The 18,713-nt window shown below is 42.5% G+C and overlaps 1 long non-coding RNA gene across 1 annotated transcript; it reads right to left on the bottom strand.

The window, feature by feature from the left end:
* Nucleotides 1-939: 939 nt before the first annotated feature.
* On the bottom strand, nucleotides 940-2,464 carry LOC138900527 (uncharacterized). The gene is made up of 2 exons (XR_011411596.1): nucleotides 2,258-2,464; nucleotides 940-2,178 (listed from the first exon to the last, which is right to left on the bottom strand). It is a non-coding gene; the product is annotated as an uncharacterized lncRNA (long non-coding RNA).
* Between the last annotated feature and the right edge of the window lie 16,249 nt (nucleotides 2,465-18,713).

Here is an 18,713-nt window from a genome sequence, read left to right as displayed (position 1 = left end):
ATATGATTTTTTGTAGATTCTAGTGCCTTCTGGTTCCCTTCTTCGTGTTTGCGAATGCACTCTCGCGAACGCGAAGTAGAAACTGGGATGGCTGATTTTTACTCTTCGCGAACGTGAAGGCCTTGTCACGAACGCGAAGTGATGGGGGATTTACCCTTCGCGAACGCGACCGGCTCATCACGAACGCGAAGCAAATGGGACATGGGGGAGGATTGGACTTTCCTTCATCGCGAGCGTGAACAATGTCTCGCAAACGCAAAGGCCAGGGGGAGTAACCATCGCGAACACGAGCAAGGCCCCGCGAACGCGAAGGCTTGGCATCCAATACTCTTCGCGAATGCGACAGTGTTCTCGCGAACGTGATGAACATGGTCGCCCAACATTTAAACAGAATCAAACATGGGATTAAGCCATTTTTCCAACTTTTCATAAAACAAACGGGCTAGAGGCGATTTTCAAGAGATAATTTCTTCCCCAAAGTGTTGGTAAGTGATTCTAAACCATTTTCTTTCAATTACCCATTTCATTCCATACATTTTTAACTAAAAGTCTAGAGTTTTCATGGTAGAATTAGAGGTTTGGGTAGAAACTAAGGATTCCAGAAATTCGGGAATTTATACCTCAATTTGAGGTTGGATTCCAAAACTAATTATATATCCAGGCTCGGGGATGAATGGGTAAATAGATTTTGGTCCGAACCTCGGGTTTTGACCAAGCGGGCCCGGGGTCAACTTTCGACTTTTTGGAGGAAAATTTGGGAAATCTAAATTTATACAATATAATTGATTCCTTTTGACCAAGCGGGGAGGCGTGGCTGGCACCCGGTGTCGTTCTGGCCCAAGCGAACCACTATGTAACTCATTTGTTTTTCTTCTGTAACTATCATGGGCAAACATGGTCACAACTCATAATGTATAACTATAAGTGGGCAACACTATATCACTGAATCATTTTTCTTAAAACATGAATACATATGGACCGTTAAGGCCTCTGACATACTGTACAAAATGAACCTTTGTTTACAAAGCCTCTAAGATTATTTGACATTAAATGGGACAGGGTACCAGCCTACCCATAAGTCTGTAGCAAAATTCTGACACGATGACTCATAAACTTGGCTGTACTCTGAATGAGGTGGAGTCTTACCGATCCTTCGTTGAAGCCAACCTCGTCTACTATGAGGGCTCGTCAAACTGATTATCTATACCTACAGGCATGAATGCAGCGTTCCCAACAAAAGGACGTCAGTACAAATAATGTACTCAGTATGTAAGGCCTAACTGAAACATAACAGTAAGTCAACATTAATTAAAGACATATAAGAGTCAACCTGAATCTCTGAAGTGCCACCGTATATGCATACTTATTGTACTTACAAATATAATGCTTCTCTTTGAGACTATTTCAATTATCCATATCCTATGATTCATGACTGCCCAACTGATCAGTGGTAACTGCTCGACTGGCCGTAGCTCGGTGGTAAATGCATGACTGCCTGACCGGGCATAGCTCGGTGGTAAATGAAGATGCATGACTGCCCAACCGGCCATAGCACGGTGGTAAATATTTAACTGCCCAACCGGCCGTAAATAATGATACATAACAAAAGAGTTCATAACGGTCAACTAAAACCTCTGCCTTTTCCTTTGTGTATATCCTCTTTTAAGTACTTTCATGTTATATTAATGGACTATTTTTCTGGAAACACGACTTGAAGCAGAGTTACTTTTACTTACTTTTTTCCAACAATCTCACTGGCTCTAAAAGATTCAGTCATAAAAAGTAAAATGCAAGGATAAAGAACAAGCTTTTATCTTTGGCAGCATTCTTTGGTAGAAACATTACATTTACATGTAGACAGTTATTATCTTTTAATATTGCCTAATAAAGTAATGACACCCTTACTTGCAATGCAATACTTATTCAGCTATTGAAGTATAATTCAGTCTCAAAAAGTTGGTTGAGTAGACTATCCACTCACAAGGACTAAGAAGAGATTCACGTAAATAATAGAACTGAATAACGTAGATATTCTTAACTGCTAAGAGTAGAACCACTTATCGAATAGCATTACGTTTACGTCTCGTCACTTGAATCATGCCAAAAGAAAGAAGGATTAGCCTTAACATACCTTAATTGCTCATAAGAGCTCCAGAAGGTCGTAGATGAAGAATCATACTTGGATCACATTCAAAAGAATTAGTCATTAACCAAAGAGATGTAAAACGTTGTGAAGTATAAAATGTGAAGTATGAACCTGAATTTTTTTGTGAAAATAAGCAATTCCATATCTGGTTAGACTTTGGACATGTTCGAATATGTGAAGAGTCCTCTACATCATAATCACATTGTTCGCATTTTTTTGGTAAGTCGATTATCACCCAAAGAAGTATAAATATTATATGTTATAAGTATATCCTCAAAAGTGAATGGAAGGAAAGGCAATAAATTTTATATTTCATTGCTTTACCTACTGCCACCGTCCCTATCCCTTCTCCAAGAAACATTTTGATTCATGCCACATATATTAATGAATGTATGAGTCACACTTTTTCTAAGCCAAAAGTTGCCACGTGAGGTTATTTAACCTTATTCAAATATTTTTAATTAATCTCCCACTAAAATTTATTAATTGTCCAATTATCCACATAATTAAGAATTATATCAAATTATTTAAAATACTACTATTAAAATATTATAATATTAATAAATTATGGTATCATATAAAATCAATACATACACTATTATTTCATTAAAACATCCATGTAAAAATACATATATTTTCTTACTTCTAATTTTTCTAATCTCATATAAAGAGTACAAATTTTCGTACGCTTAATTCTTAAAATGGTAAAAAGATAACCTTCTTTTCTTGTGAGAAAATAATTTCTATCTTTACAATAAAGAAAATCTCATAAACTTTCTCATTTTATGTGTATAATTTATCATATTCGAAAATAGTAATAATGGTAACTATCCAAAATTATACTTATAAAACTTTTACTAAAATACTTCACTTAAAAAAAAAACCACATTAACATAATATCTAATGGTATCAATGTTGATAAACTTACGGGGTACAACAGGGACGCGATCGCGTAGCTATGAGATTTTGTGACTCGCGAACACGTGAAGAAGGTCGCGTTCGCATAGAATAAGTGGAGCAGAAATAGAAGTCACGCGTTTTGTGCTTCGCGATCGCGTGGACGAGTCCGCGATCGCGTAGGTCTGTGATGTTGTGCTTCACGATCGGGTGAGAAAGTCCGCGATCGCGTAGAGTAAAATCTAGGCGATGGAAAATTGTTCTTCGCGATCGCGTAGGAATGTTCGCGATCGCGTAGAACAAATGTTTGGGCAGAAAGTTTAAGTTTTTGACGGATTTGAGCTCGGAAAAAGGCGATTTTCGGGAGTTTTTAAAGGAAAACAACGGGAAAAGCGTTCTTAACTCAATATTGGTTAAATTACCCGAATCCATGGTTGTTTTTATCATTTAATTGGTGAATTAAGTTGAAAAAGTTTGAAAACCCTCTTAGTTTAAATTGAAGATTTGAGGGTCGAGTTGGGATCGGATTTTGATAAAATTAGTATGGTTAGACTAGGCTTCCAGATTTTATAACTTTTGTCAAGTTCCGAGATGTGGGCCCCACAGGCGATTTTTGAGCTAAAATTCAGATTTTTATGGAGAATTAGCATTTTCTTATGGAATTAATTCTAATAAATTTTATTGACTGAAATGAATTATTTGTGACTAGATTCGAGGCATTCGGAGGCCGATTTGCGAGGCAAAGGCATAGCAGAGTAAAGAATTTCACGCTCTGAGGTAAGTAACAGTTTTAAATCTGGTCCTGAGGGTATGAAATCCCGGATTTTTGTATCATGTGATTATTTTGGAGGTGACGCACATGCTAGGTGACGGGCGTGTGGGCGTGTTCGTGCAGCACATGAGTTGTCCGTGCAAATTATAGCGCTTGGGTTGTACGAGCCCCTCCGGAGTCTGTACACCTCCAGTGAGCGCGGGTACCCATTGAGTGTGAGTGTTGAGGGCTGAGAGTCGGGTGATGAGTTGAGTGACTATTGCCTGAGAGACTGTACTTGCTTTGCATTTGTTGTTGCACTTGGTTGCTATATGTCATTGTTGTGAAATCTCTGAAAGATTTTATATCCGGATTACATGAACTTGAACTGTATAAAATTGATTTGACTTAAATTACCGGAATTGAAAGCATGTCTATTCTTTGCGGGAATTACTGAAAGTGAACTATAACTGTGTAGCTCGTCATTATCTTCAATTCCTTAGTTATTATTGTTACTTGCTGAGTTGGTTGTACTCATACTACACCCTGCACTTCGTGTGCAGATCCAGGTATTCCCGGACATAGCGGGTATTGATCCTTTCGCGCGGTTGATATTTAGGAGATTTTGAGGTAGCTGTCGTGTTTCGCAGATATTGTCTCTCCTTCTCTATCTCCTTGTTTACTGTATTTGGTCTCAGACTATTATAGACCGTATTTTCCAGACTTGTATTCATATTAGATGTTCATGTACTCAGTGACACCAGGTTTTGGGGAGTGTTTGTGTCAGTATTTATGGGATTTTGTATTATATTAAATTATTATATTTTCAAACTTAAGATAAATTGTGGTTTATCGAGATTATCGGTTTACCTAGTATCGAGATAGGCACAATCACGATAGGTTGGGATTTTGGGTCGTGACAGAACCTCAGACTATTTGTTATGTGAAATTCATGTGAGCGGCATATATGTGAGGTGACGAGTACTTATGCGGCGTCGAATTTACCTGTTTTCCCTGTTTCTCCCATTTTTCTTATATTGTCTCGTTCTTATGCCTAATTGCTACGTGTTTATACTAGTGTGTTAAATTAATCGTTCTTATCATGTTTACGAATTTTCTGGTGATAATTGAGTATTTATTTCAAAGTTGAGATTGATATTGTGGAACCAAATGTTGAAGTAAGGTTTGTACTTGTTATTCTATCTCCCTGTTGTTATTTATTTATTGCATTATGGTAAGGGAGAGTGTTAATGCACGAAGGGTGATGTCGTGCCATATTGTGAGTGTAAAAGCATGAAGGGTGATGTCGTGCCATATTGTGAGTGTAAAAGCACTAAGGGTGATGTCGTGCCATATTGTGAGTGTTAATGCATGAAGGGTGATGTCGTGCCATGCTATGAGAGTTAATGCACGAATGGTGATGTCGTGCCATTTCTATTGATTTTATGGTGAGATTGAGAGTAAAGCACGAAGGGTGATGCCGTGCATTTTTCCTTTATTGTATTCGCCGTTCTTGTTGATTCACAGTATATTGGTTATTCCATCTATCATTCTACTGTAGTTCTTTATCTCGTATTTCCCCGAGCAAGTTTCCCCCTCCCAATATTTCGTGTCTAGCTCTTCATTATTGTTACTTATATATACATTGTTAAATTATACAGGTTGATTTGTAGGTGCCTTGCCTTAGCCTCGTCACTACTTCGTCGAGGTTAGGCTTGACATTTACCAGTACATGGAGTCGGTTGTACTGATACTGCACTCTGCACTTTCTGTGCAGATTTTGGTACCGGCTTGGGTTGATCGAGATTTTAGCTGTTGGACCCGCTATCTGGAAACTCAAGGTAGATCTGTCGGCGTTCACAGACCTTGAAGTCCCCGTCTATCCTTTTGTTTTAATGTATCTTTCATTCAAACAGTTGTATTTCTTTCAGACTATTACTTGTAGTAAATCCTAAAATGTTAGTGAATTGTGACTCCAGTTCCGGGTGGTAGTAATTAATAAAAATTTTATATTATTCCGCACTTATTACATTTCACCTTAGCTAATTATTGTTATTTACTGAATGGAAATAATAATTTGGTTTAATGATTCTCTAACGTTGGCTTGCCTAGCAAGTGAAATGTTAGGTGCCATCACGGTCCCGACGGTGGGGATTTCGGGTCGGGACAAGTTGGTATCAGAGCACTAGGTTGCCTTGATCTCACAATTCACGAGCAAGCTTAGTAGAGTCTGGAGGATCGGTACGGAGACGTCTGTGCTTAACTTCCAGAGGCTATGAAGTTTAGGAACAAATTTCACTTTTATTCTCCTCTGTCGTGCGATTTTGGTTTCTCAATACTGATTGAACTCTCCTAATCTTATTCTCTCGCAGATGGCGAGAACACGTACCGCTTCCTCAGCTGAGCAGCAGCCAGAGCCTCCAGTGGTAGCTCCTACGAGGGGTAGAGGTCGAGGCCGAGGCCGATCCAGAGGCCGAGGCAGGGGCAAGGCTCAGTCCAGAGCCCGAGTAGCGGCCCCAGCAGTGGAGCCTCATATAGAGCTTGATGAGGAAGTTCCAGCCCAGACTGTTCCTACCGGGCCAGCTCAGGTTCTGGAGGGGTTCATTGCCACCCCAGTACTTTAGGATGCTTTGGTCTGTTTGGTGGGCCTTATGGAGAGTGTGGCCCAGACTGGTGCATTCCCCATGGCACTAGCCGTCTCTCAGGCTGGAGGAGGAGCCTAGACTCCCACTACTCCTGCTCCGGAGCAGATAGCTCTCCAGTATCAGGCTCCAACAGCTCAGCCAATCGGAGTAGTTCAAACGGTTGTTGCGGCGCAGACTGGTGATGGGTCAGCTATGTCTTTTGAGGCTTTATGGAGATTGGACAGGTTTAGCAAGCTCTTTCCTATTCACTTCAGTGGTGCTACTTCAGAGGATCCCCAGAGTATCTTGACAGCTGTCACGAGGTTCTACGGAATATGGGTATAGTGGAGACTAATGGGGTCGACTTTTCTACAATATAGATGACTGGTTCCGCCAAGAAATGGTGGAGAGATTATTTGTTGACCAGACCACAGTTCTCTCATCTCTTCCTAGAGAAGTTTCTTCTATCACATTGAGAGAGGAGCGTCGTCGTCAGTTTGAGCATCTCCAGCAGGGCAATATGACTGTTACTCAGTATGAGACCCATTTTGTGGATTTAGCCCATCATGTCATTCTTCTGCTTCCCACCGAGAGAGAGAGGGGGTGAGGAGATTTATTGACGGACTTGCTCAGCCTATCAGATTGCAGATGGCTAAGGAGACTGGGAGTGCAATTTCTTTCCAGGCGGCTGCTAATGTCACCAGACGAGTCGAGATGGTTCTTACTCAGGGAGGTCAGGGGTCTGACAAGAGACCTCGTTATTCCTGTGAGTTCAGCGGTGCCTCATCTAGAGGCAGGGGTACTTTTAGTAGAGTCCATCCTCCAAGGTCGTTTCATTCAGCACTCCAGGCATCCCACGGTGCCTCAGGTGGTCGTGGCCCTCAGATGCATTATTCCGACCAGCTAGCCTACAGTGCACCACCAGCTCCTATTAGTGCACATTCACTCCAGAGTTATCAGGGAGGTTACTCAGGTCGACAGGGTCAGTTTCAGGGTCAGCAGTCACAACAGCCGAGGTTATGTTATACTTATGGTGATCCGAGGCACATTGCTAGATTTTGCCCTCGGGCAACGGGCAGCTCACAGCATCAGAGTTCTCGTGCCATGGTTCCGGCACCAGTTGCTGCACCACTTGCTCAGCCAGCCAGAGGCATGGGTTAGGCAACCAGAGGTAGAGGTCAAACTGTTAGAGGTAGAGGTCAGGCCGTTAGGGGTGGAGACCAGCCAGCTAGAGGTCGTCCCAGGGATGTAGTTCAGGGTGGTGGGGCCCAGCCCCGGTGTTATGCTTTTCCATCCAGGCCTGAGGCTGAGTCATCTGACGCCATCATCACAGGTACTGTTTCAGTTTGTAGTAGAGATGCTTTAGTTCTATTTGATCCGGGATCTACTTACTCCTATGTGTCATCCTATTTTGCTCCATATTTGGTTATGCCCCGTGATTCTTTGAGTGCCCCTGTGTATGTGTCCACGCCAATGGGGGATGTTATTGTTGTAGATCGTATTTATTGTTCGTGTGTGGTCACCATTGGGAGTCTTGAGACTCGTGTAGATCTTCTACTTCTCGATATGGTTGATTTTGATGTCATACTGGGTATGGATTGGTTGTCACCCTATCATGCAATATTAGATTGTCACGCCAAGACGGTGACCTTAGCCTTACAGGGGTTGCCTCGATTAGAGTGGAAAGGGTCTCTTGGCCATTCTACCAATATGGTTATCTCTTAAGTGAAGGCTTGGCATATGGTCGAGAAGGGGTGTCTAGCTTATTTGGCTTATGTACGCGATTCCAGTGCCGGTGGTTCGTGAGTTTCCAGAGGTGTTTTCGGCAGACCTGCCGGGGATGCCACCCGACAGGGATATTGATTTCTGCATTGATTTGGCTCCAGGCACTCAGCCCATTTCCATTCCGACATACCGCATGGCCCCGCTAGAGTTGAAAGAATTGGAGGGACAGTTGCAAGATTTTCTTGATAAGGGCTTCATTAGACCTCGTTTCTCGCCCTAGGGTGAACTTGTATTGTTTGTGAAGAAGAAGGATGGATCGATGAGGATGTGTATAGATTATCCGCAGTTAAACAAAGTCACCATCAAGAACAAGTACCCATTGCCGAGGATTGATGATTTATTTGATCAGCTTCAGGGTGCTTAGGTGTTTTCGAAGATTGATCTGAGATCTAGCTACCATCAGTTGAGGATTAAGGCATCTGATGTCCCTGAGATAGCTTTTCGGACTCGGTATGGGCATTATGAGTTTCTAGTGATGTCATTTGGGCTAACAAATGCCCCAACAGCATTCATGGGTTTGATGAACCGGGTGTTCAAGCCCTATTTGGATTTTTTTTTGATTGTGTTTATTGATGATATCTTGATCTACTTCCACAGCCGAGAGGAGCATGAGCAGCACCTTCAAATCGTTCTTCGGACTCTAAGAGACAGCCAGTTATATGCTAAGTTCTCAAAATGCGAGTTTTGGTTGAGTTCAATTGCTTTTTTGGGTCACGTTGTGTCAGCAGAGGGTATTCAGGTGGATCCTAAGAAGATTGAGGCAGTTCAGAACTGGCCTAGACCCACATCAGCTACAGAGATCCACAGTTTCTTGGGATTGGCAGGTTATTATCGTTGATTTGTGGAAGGGTTTTCATCCATAGCAGCCCCGTTGACCAGGTTGACCCAGAAGGGTGCCCCGTTCAGGTGGTCAGATGAGTGTGAGGCGAGCTTCCATAAGCTCAAGACAGCTCTGACTACGGCACTGGTATTGGTATTACCCTCAGGTTCAGGATCTTATACAGTATATTGTGACGCATCTCGTGTTGGTCTAGGTGCGGTATTGATAAAGGGTGGCAAGTTTATTGCATATGCTTCGCGGCAGCTGAAGGTTCACGAGAAAAATTACCCTATTCATGATCCAGAGCTAGCAGCCATTGTTCACGCGCTGAAGATTTGGAGGCACTATCTTTATGGCATGCCATGTGAGGTATTCACGGATCATCGGAGCTTGCAGTATTTTTTCAAGCAAAAGGAGCTCAATTTGAGGCAGAGGAGGTGGTTAGAGCTATTGAAAGATTATGATATCACCATCTTGTATCATCCCGGGAAGGCCAATATGGTGGCCGACGCCTTGAGTAGAAAGTCAGCTAGTATGGGTAGCCTTGCATATATTCCCATTGGTGAGAGACCGCTTGCATTTGATGTTCAGGCCTTGGCCAATCAGTTCGTGAGGTTGGATGTTTCTGAACCCAGCCGTGTTCTAGCTTGTACAGTTGCGCGGTCTTCTTTGTTTGAGCGTATCAGAGATCGGCAGTATGACAATCCTCATTTGTTTGTCCTTAGAGACACAGTGCGACACGGTGGTGCCAAGCAGGTTACTGTTGGAGATGACGGAGTTTTGAGGATGCAGGGTCGTATTTATGTGCCTAATGCGGATGGACTTCATGAGTTGATTCTTGAGAAGGCCCACAGTTCCCGGTATTCTATTCATCCGGGCGCCGCCAAGATGTATCAGGACTTGTGGCAGCATTATTGGTGGAGGAGGATGAAGAAAGACATAGTTGCATATGTAGCTCGGTGCCTAAATTTCCAGCAGGTAAAGTGTGAACATCAGAGACCTGGTGGTTTACTTCAGAGGTTAGAGATTCTTGAGTGGAAGTGGGAGCGTACCACTATGGATTTTGTTGTTGGACTCCCACAGACGCAGAGGAAGTTCGATGCAGTTTGGGTCATTGTGGACAGGTTGACCAACTCAGTGCACTTCATTCCTGTGGCAGTTACCTATTCTTCAGAGCGGTTGGCAGAGATTTACATTTGTGATATTGTCCGTCTTCACGGTGTTCCCATGTCATCATTTCTCATTGAGGTACGCAGTTTACCTCGCACTTCTGGAGGGCAGTACAACGTGAGTTGGGTACGCGGGTTGAGTTGAGCACAATAATTCATCCTCAGACGGACGGGCAATCCGAGCGCACTATTCAGATCTTGGAGGATATGCTCCGCGCATATGTTATAGACTTCGGAGGATCGTGGGATCAGTTCTTGCCCCTTGCAGAGTTCGCCTACAACAACAACTACCAGTCGAGCATTTAGATGGCTCCCTATGAGGCATTATATGGTAGGCAGTGTCAGTCGCCAGTTGGGTGGTTCGAGCCGGGGAAGGCTCGGTTATTGGGCATAGACTTAGTACAGGATGCCTTGGATAAGGTCAAAATTATTTAGGATCGACTTCGCACAACTCAGTCCAGGCAGTAGAGTTATGCTGACCGCAGAGTTCGTGATGTTGTATTCATGGTCGCAGAGAGAGTGTTGCTTCGGGTATCACCCATGAAGGGTGTAATGAGATTCGGAAGGAATGGCAAGTTGAGCCCTAGGTATATCGGACCTTTTGAGATTCTAGAGAGGGTAGGAGAGGTGGCTTACAAACTTGTGTTGCCACCTAGTTTAGCAGTTGTTCATCCGGTATTCCATGTGTCCATGCTTCGAAAGTATCACGACGATCCATCCCATGTGTTAGATTTCAGCTCTGTCCAGTTGGACAAGGATTTGACTTACGAGGAGGAGCCGGTGGCTATTCTAGCCCGGCAAGTTCGCCAGTTAAGATCAAAGAGTTACCCTTCAGTTCGAGTGCAGTGGAGAGGTTAGCCTATTGAGGAAGCCACCTGGGAGTTCGAGTCCGATATGCGTAGTAGATATCCCCACCTTTTCACCGCCCAGGTACTTTTCTATGTCCGTTTAAGGACAAACGGTTGTTTTAGAGGTGGAGAATGTGATGACCCAAAGGTCATCTTATATTTTAGAACTCGATTCTACACTCTTAAGCCCTAAAAATCTCATTTTTACCCTCCTCGATTTGCGTGCATAGTCCGGGCGTGTTTCCGAAAAACTTTTATGTTGAAAATTGATGAAAATAAGAATTTTTGCCTTAAAAGTTAATTTTAGTTGATTTCGGTCAACATTTTTGGTAAACAAACCCGGATCTGTATTTTGACAACCCTAGTGGGTCCGTATCGAATTGTTAGACCTGGGCGTATGCCTGGAATCGAATTCGGAGGTCCCTAGCTCGAGTTATGTATTTTGGATGAAAATTAAAAGTCTGAAAATTAATTGTCTTTAAGAATTGGTTGATGTTTAGCCTTGTTGATACCGAGTCCATATTTTGGTTCTGGAGCCCGATATAGGTCCAATATAATATTTATGACTTATTTGCAAAATTTGGTGAGAAGCGGAGTTGGTTTGACGTGATTCTGACGTTCGGTTGAGAGTTGGTTTGACGTTATTCGGACGTCCGATTTGGTGCTAAATTCATAGTTCTATGTGTTATTTTGGCGATTTGATCGTGCGAGCAAGTTTGTATGATGTTTTTAGACTTGTGTGCATGTTTAGTTTGGAGCCCCGAGGGCTCGGGTGAGTTTTGGATAGGCCACGGGATGTTTGGACTTTGGAAAATCTGGTTTTCTGCAGATTCTGGTGCCTTCTGGTTCCCTTCTTCGCATTCGCGAAGGCACCTCTCGCGAACGCGAAGTAAAAACTTGGATGGCTGATTTTTACACTTTGCGAACGCGAAGGCCTGGTCGCGAACGCGAAATGATGGGGGATTTACCCTTCACGAACGCAACCGGCTCATCGCGCACGCGAAGCATTTGGGACCTTGGGGAGGATTGGTCTTTCCTTCATCGCGAACGCGAGAAATGTCTCACGAACGTGAAGGCTAGGGGAGGAGTAACCATCGCGAACGCGAGCAAGGCCCCGCGAACACGAAGGCTTGGCAGCCTGTACTCTTCGCGAACGCGACAGTGTTCTCGCGAACGCGATGAACATTGTCTTCCAACACTTAAAACAGAATCAAACACGGGATTAAGTCATTTTTCCAACTTTTCATAAAACAAACGAGCTAGAGGCAATTTTCAAGAGATAATTTCTTCCCCAAAGTGTTGGTAAGTGATTCTAAACCATTTTCTTTCAATTACCCATTTCATTCCATAAATGTTCAACCTAAAATCTAGAGTTTTCATGGTAGAATTAGGGGTTTGGGTAGAAACTAAGGATTTCGGAAATTTGGGGATTTTCCAAAACCAACTATATATCCGGGCTCGGGGGTGAATGGGTAAATGGATTTTGGTCCGAACCTAGGATTTTGACCAAGCGGGCCCGGGGTCGATTTTTGACTTTTTGGAGGAAAAGTTGGGAAATCTAAATTTATGCAATGTAATTGATTCCTTTAGCAATATTTGATATTATTGAGTCATTTTTGAACAGATACGAGTAGTTTGTAGGTGAATTCTAGAGGAAAAGTTGTGACTGAGTATTAAGTGGCCTTCAGAGCGAGGTAAGTATTGTGTCTAACTTTGACTTGAGGGAATTAGGAACCTCGGACTATTTGTTATGTGAAATTCATGTGAGCGGCGTATATGTGAGGTGACGAGTACTTATGCGCCGTCAAATTTACCTGTTTTCCCTGTTTCTCCCATTTTTCTTATATTATCTCTTTCCTATGCCTAATTGCTACTTGTTTATAACATATTGTGAGTGTAAAAGCACGAAGGGTGATGTCATGCCATATTGTGAGTGTTAATGCATTAAGGGTGATGACGTGCCATGATATGAGAGTTAATGCACGAAGGGTGATGCCATGTCATTTCTATTGATTTTATGGTGAGATTGAGAGTAAAAGCACGAAGGGTGATGCCGTGTATTTTTCCTTTATTGTGTTCGCCGTTCTTGTTGATTCACAGTATATTGGTTGTTCTAGCTATTATTCTACTGTAATGTAATGACCCGGTCGGTCGTTTCGGGAGTTATAGCCCCATTTCCCCCATTTTTGTTTCATTTATGCTCTTAAGCTATACTATGATATACCGGGTTAGTTGGTTCGGGCCCGAAGTGGTTTCGGAGTGGAATGAGACACTTAGTCTCTTATTTAGAACCTTAAGTTGGAAACGTCAACCGGATGTTGACCTATGTGTAAACGATCTCGGATTTGAATTTTGATGGTTCTGTTAGCTCCGTTAGGTGATTTTGGACTTAGGAGTGCGTCCGGAATGTGATTTGGAGGTCCGTGGAAGAATTAAGCTTGAATTAGCGAAATTGAAAATTTGGCGATTTTTGCTCGGCAGTGGAAAATTTAATATCGAGGTCGGAATGGAATTCCGAAAGTTGGAATGGGTTCATAGATCATTTGTGATGTGTGTGTAAAATTTGAGGTCATTTGGACGTGGTTTTGTTAGTTTCGGCATCGGTTGCCGAATTTGGAAATTTAGAAGTTCTTAGGCTTGAATCTGAAGGTAATTTGGTGATTTGATGTTGTTTTGAGTGATTTGAAGGTTCGACTAAGTTTTTATGTTGATATATACCTTGTTGGTATTTTTGGTTGAGGTCCCAAGGGCCTCGGGGTGATTTCGGGTGGTTAACGGATTTGTCGAAGTTGGAAAATGCAGTTGAAGCTGCTGCTACTGCTATTTCCGCACCTGCGGAAGGAGGAGTCACAGGTGCGAGGTCACTGGTGCTCAAGGGGAGTCCACAGATGCGGAAAAGAGGGTGCTGGGCAGGCTTCACAAAAGCGGAAGGAAATGCGGAAGGGGAGTCCGTAGATGCGGAAAATGGGAGGCCAAGGCTGGAGCGCACGCGCGAAGGATTTGGACGCACCTGCGAGCCCGCAGGTGCGAGACCTGGGCGCAGGTGCGGAGACTGAGAGTTTAAGTGATTCTCGCTGGTGCGAGGATTTTTGACCACAGGTGCGGTCCCGCAGGCGCGTGGAATAGGCCGCAGGTGCGAAAATCTGGGCAGAATGTATAAATAGCACTTCGCGAATTTTGGTTCATTTCCACCATTTTCAAGTCGGTTTTTGGAGCTTTTGGAGTGATTTTTGAAAGGTGATTCAAGGGCTATCAGTGATGTAAGTTGCTTGAGCCCTAATACTTGTATACTCATTTAATCATTGTAATTAGTGAAAATGTGGGGTTAGGGCTTGGAATTTTTAAGAGTTTAATTTAAGGATTTGAAGGACCAAAGGATGTCGGATTTTGATGAATTTGGTATGGTTAGACTCGTGAGTGAATGAGATTTCTAGTTTTGTAAATTTTGTCGGATTTTGAGACATGGGCCCGGGGGCCGGGTTTGAGCCAATTTCGGGTTTTGGTCTAATTTGATAGTTTTATTTGTAGAATTCATTCCATTAGCGTATATTGATGGTATTGTACTGATTGTAAATAGATTTTGAGCATTTTGGAGGCAGAGTCCAGAGACAAGAGCATTTCAGGATAGAGATTTGACCGGTTTGAGGTAAGTAATGATTGTAAATCTAGTCCTGAGGGTATGAAACCCCGGGTTTTTGTATCATTCTACTATCATTGAGGTGACGCGCATGCTAGGTGACGGGCGTGTGGGCGTGCACTGTTGGTGATTGTGACTTGGTCCTTCCCGTAGCAATTGTAAAGTTTCATATTTTGTTGAAATTATATGATACTTGTATGTTTTGAAAAGAGGTTCTGTAAATTGGGTTTAATGCCATGTTTGGGCCTTGTGCCAGTACTGTTTGGACCCTTAGGGGCCTTTTCTTATTATCCTCTCACTACTTTCGATTGAAAATCTATACTCAGTCATGGTTATACCTGTTTACTTCATAACTCAGTTTTATTATTCTATTTTGATGCATATAAATGTTGTTTTGGGTTGAGCACACTGTTTTTACTGAAATGCCCGAGTGGCTTGAGAGGTTTATGACTGAATGAGGCCGAGGGCCTGATTTGTGAGGATATTTATGGAATCGGGCTGCACGCCGCAGCATGTTGCATATTTATGGGATCGGGCTGCACGCCGCAGCATGTTAGATATAGGCCGAGGGCCTGAGTGATTTATGCCATGATTTGGCTTGATATAGCACTTGGGCTGAAGGAGCCCCTCAGGAGTCTGTACACACCCCCAGTGAGCGCAGGTACCTACTGAGTGTGAGTGCCGAGTGCTGAGTGACTGGGAGGTATGAGTGATTGTGAGGTATGCCCGAGTGGCAAGAGTGATTGTGAGGTATGCCCGAATGGCACTAGTGACTGTGAGGTTTGCCCGAGGGGCTATATATGAGTGATGTTTTGCCCGAGGGGCTGTTTATAATTTCATCATTTTTGCTCACCTTTACATTGAGCCTTTGTTTGAAAGTTGTTGAAAAATATCTTTAAATGATTTTTTTTTACTGGAACTGGGTTTAAACGAGATTTTTTTATTCAAATCCTGATTTTTACATCATGTGGTTGTGTGTGTGTATCTATATATATATAAACCCTGATTTTAAAAAAAAACATGTTATATTTTACTGAGATTTCCCGATATGAATGTTATATGCTTTATTGCTCGTCACTACTGCTCAGTCTTTATTTATTGTTGTTACTTACTGAGTTGGCGTACTCACTTTACTCCCTGCACCTTGTGTGCATATCCAGGTGTAGCTGGACATGGTAGCGGTTGTTAATTATTTTGGTTGCAGATTTTCTCGGGGATAGCAAGGTAGCTGCTTGGCGACCTCAGCCCCTGCTCTTCTCCCTCTTATCTTCCTCTAGTTGTATTTAGCTATTTTCCAGGCTGAGTTAGCCTTGATATTATTAGATAGATTATAGTAGATGCTCATGACTAGTGACACCCCGATATCGGACTTTTCTTTTCCGCACTTTTGTTTTGATTTGAACTCCTTTGCGAAGGTTTTTATGTTAAATATCATTGAAATTATCTTTGAAATGAAAATATCGGTTTCTTTTGGAAATGAGTCGGCTTGCCTAGTTCCACGATAGGCTCCATCACGACAGGGGTTTGTTTGGGTCGTGACAGATTGGTATCAGAGCCTAGGTGACATAGGTCTCACGAGTCAAAAGCGGGTTTAGTAGAGTCTTGCGGATCAGTATGGAGACGTCTGTACTTATCTTCAAGAGGCTGCAGAACCCTTAGGAAAATTTCATTTTCTTGTATCATATCGTGCGAAATTGATTCAGCTTGAAACATAGCTCTTTGAATTCTTTCCACGCATTCGTATGCTCATATAAGCCCTCGGTATCAGTTGTGCATTGCCGGCTTGTGATTCTATGAACAAGGTTCGAGATGTGTATTATGTGTTTTGGTGATGGGCTAGTCTGGAGGACTTGAGGCCAGGTTTAAACCGTAATTTTGGCTCGGTAGCTTCAGTTGTAACATGTACATTTGGACTCAAATGTCCGGTAATGCCCCTACGAGTGAAATTCGTGGCTCGATGAGCGGTGGAATGGCTTTGTGATAAGTATGATGTAACTGCGGGACGTGTTAAGACGATTTGAATGTGACGAGAAGTGTTTCCTTGAAATGTAAAGGAAGTCCATTGGGCGCTTGATTTTCGTTTTGATGTGATGTACGGTCTCGAGTGTGAATGTTTTGAAGGATCTTTCACGTTGTTAAATTTTGAGGCAAATTAAATTCTCATGTCTTGTCAAAGAGTTTGGACTCAAGAATAGTAAGTGATTGTGTAGTAATTGTGGTTGCGAATAGGTATTTTTGATGTTGATGGCTCAAGAAAGATGATCTTCGAAGAGACTTAGAGTCGGTAACATTTTATTGGTTCAGGTGCGACAGTGATATATTTCAATTTGATGCGGCAGTTGGGTAGCAAAGTATGAGGGAAGACATGACGGCAAGTGTTTAGCGGTGGTTGAAGTACTAGCAGGTCAAGTAGGAGAAGTAGAGGTTGAGAAGTTTCTTAAAGGAGATGATTTAACCAAAGTAAGAGTGAGAGATTAGCATATGAATTCACTAGTAGGGTAGTCGTGCGCCTTAAGAAAGTGTAGAATGGTTTGGAATCGTGTTAGTATGTGAATCGGCATGCAGACTCTATTTAGAGTAATGGTTAGTGTATAAAGAAAAATTGAATATGGCAGAAAGGAGTGTGTTTGAAATGAATAAAGGCGTGAAGATCTGATTATCGTGTCAGGTGCAATATGACTTGAGTTCGAAAGGTATTGTTGACATACAGTTGATGTCAATAGGGAAAGTGCAGACTTATACAAATGGTGGGCGAGCATGAACTCAGGAGAATTTACGGATTTATTGGTCGTTGCACTCAGTGCAGTATCATTGGAAGATGTCGGTATGGAATTCCGCATGTGGGTTATCTCCTGTGTGTAGCTAGCTGTGGCGTGATGTTGATGAAGCTTTTGCGAGGAATATTACTTGCTACCCGGTAGGAGGTCGCGTGTGTGATTTTGGTTGGAGATTCAGAATGTTCATGAAAGGCTTAATAAAAGAATTCGAGAAGTTTGGTAGGTTAACGGTGCGAGACCTTGGTAATTGAGAAGGAGAAATCCTTACGGGTTCTAATTTTATATAATTGCAGCTTAAGGCTAAGTGGGGGAGTCTGCTATCGACGAGTTGATTGCACGGTTATGGGTTGTATTAGTTTCGGTTCGGGGTATACCGGTGAATCAGTTATGACTTATAGAGGTCGAGATTGAGGATGAATCGGGTAAAGAAATTTCTGGACACAAGTTGTATTACACTCTATGGTTATAGGAGGACCATAAAATAATTGGGTGGTTATTCACAAAGAATGTAGTGTACATGGAGCGGGAATTTGCTCGGTTGCGTAGAAGTGTGGGTTACTCTTTATTCCCTTGGGTGTTGGTGTGCTAATGGGGCACAGGTTGTTTCGGTCCGTTTGGTCAGTTAATTCGAGATTTGAGTAGAGTGGATGACTCTCGAGAATGGTTCCAATGGATTCAAGATTTATAAATATGGCTAGAAAATTAGAAGTTGCATTGAACGGTGTTGAGACTCGTGGCATCTTATATCATTGTGAATTATGCATTTCAATATCAAGAGGGTGAAGGAAACAGTTTTAGGTTCACACAAAGTCTCTTCGGAGTAAGCATTTTTGGTTGTGGAACCTTTGGAATACATAAAAAGGGAATTCGGCGGCTTATAAGCCTTAGGGCAGCGTGATTCTATGCTAGAGTTCGTGGGATAAGTTTTAGTTAAGGATAGTAGTGTTCTAACAAGGAAAAATGTCACGACCCAAAATCCCACCACATGCATCGTGATGGCACCTAGTCTTAGAGACTAGGTAAGACGATTTCTATTACATTTTGAAGCCATTTGTTTTGAATAAAATAAGTAACCAAAACTGACAGCGGAATAAATATGAATATACAACCTCCCAAGACTTGTAGTACTGAGTCACGAACTCTAATTGAATATATGGATTGATCACGAGGACCGAATATACAATATTTTTTGATTACAAATTAACAGTACAATGTAATGAAAAGACTCCAAGGGACTGCGACGGCCAAGCAGCTCAACC

Source organism: Nicotiana tomentosiformis, chromosome 10, assembly GCF_000390325.3.
Source record: "Nicotiana tomentosiformis chromosome 10, ASM39032v3, whole genome shotgun sequence".
Taxonomy (NCBI): domain Eukaryota; kingdom Viridiplantae; phylum Streptophyta; class Magnoliopsida; order Solanales; family Solanaceae; genus Nicotiana; species Nicotiana tomentosiformis.
Note: the sequence above shows the minus strand (reverse complement) of the source record. Positions and strands in the feature narration are given on the sequence as shown.